This window comes from Aegilops tauschii, chromosome 3 (genome assembly GCF_002575655.3).
Source record: "Aegilops tauschii subsp. strangulata cultivar AL8/78 chromosome 3, Aet v6.0, whole genome shotgun sequence".
NCBI lineage: Eukaryota > Viridiplantae > Streptophyta > Magnoliopsida > Poales > Poaceae > Aegilops > Aegilops tauschii.
In genome coordinates, this window is record NC_053037.3 from 595,078,364 (window position 1) to 595,079,854 (window position 1,491).

At 41.8% G+C, this 1,491-nt stretch overlaps 1 pseudogene; it reads right to left on the minus strand.

The window, feature by feature from the left end:
* Window positions 1–459: 459 nt before the first annotated feature.
* Window positions 460–1,227, minus strand: LOC141020770 (uncharacterized; annotated as a pseudogene).
* Between the last annotated feature and the right edge of the window lie 264 nt (window positions 1,228–1,491).

Consider the following 1,491-nt stretch of genomic DNA (forward strand, 5'->3'; position numbering starts at 1 on the left):
GAATGTCCAGGACTTGTGAACATTATTATAAAATATTGGAAGAAATGAGCAGGATGTCCAAACATTATTATAAAATATTTGAAGAAACGAGCAGGATGTCCATTCATATATAGGCTCAAACGCATTTGTTGCTAAACTGTCACTTGGGTATTTTGATTAAGTAACAAAAATACAAAACTAAGTGATTATAACAAGCCACTTTGGAGCAAATGTACCTTGAGGAGTATTGGACAGTTCTCATAGGCATTGTACCAAATCAACAAATGCTTGGAAGGACCCAAGCCGGTGGTTTTTTTAAGAGAAGAGGATCACCTCCAGCCTCTGCATCGGAGTGATGCATGCAAACCCTTTACTGAGCAAAGTATTCGAAAAGTCTATGTCCAATACAAGCTCACTCAGAGCTAAAAAAGTAATAAAAAGGTAAATTTTGCCACAACTCGCGAAAATAGGAGGAGACGACTAAACACCTAGCCTATTACTAAACCACCATGCAAACCCGTAATTCTCTTGTGGTGCTTGCCCTGAGTAGTCGGCAGTGAATTCATGCAAAGTATCATCAACGAAAGAATACTCGCTCCACTTACCCAAGCACCAATTGAAGTACAAGTAGTCCCTTCAAACTTCTGGATGATCTGGACCAAGGGAACCAGCAAACTGATCTCCATTAAGGAACAAGCTACAACCACCATGTCTAGTAGCCCTCGCCCACTTCCACTCCCCGGATTGCCACCGGAAAACATGGTACGCCCGTGGAGAGTGTCGCACAGTGACAATGAGCAATAGCTCACCATGGAACTTGACGAGCCAGGAAATCAAACTATACGTAATTGTTTCTGTACTTCGTTTATCCCCAAGAAACAACAATATAACCGAATTGTTATCAAGCTCAATGACAGTAAGTTGGTTATTTGGGAAAATCAGCGCATAACGGGTGCCTTTAATGAATATAAGATTGGCAAGCTGGTATCCTTAATCGCAGCAAGTAACTCGCGAGTCCGAGTCACCAATGCGGCAGTAGTAGAGGACATTCTTTTTCCGATAAAGACAGCCTTATTACCTAAAAGGTTGAAGTGTTACACCCGGCCTCTGCATAACTGAGATGCACATAGCAATAACCAAGTCCAAGTTCCAAAAAAGTCAAAAAAGGCAGAATACAAGTAATCATGTGGAGACTATATAATGCCTAAGACGTGGGAGGGCCAATCCAAACACCATGTTGCCATCCATGTCGGGTAAAAGTATCGCTCGTCGTGGCCTCCAAGCGTGTACACACTTTCGTAAACAGGTCGGATTCTCCACACGGTGTAGAAACTATGCTGAAGAGAAGAACTTTTATAGTTAAAAACCTTATCATTTCTATATAGCCAAGGCGACAAAATCACCGCAAGCCTTGCCACCCTGAGAAGAATTCTAAACTTTTTATTGATCCCATGTAACCAGTTGCCAAAAATATTAGCAACACTACATGGAGGGTACAAGTCAGAAGCTACT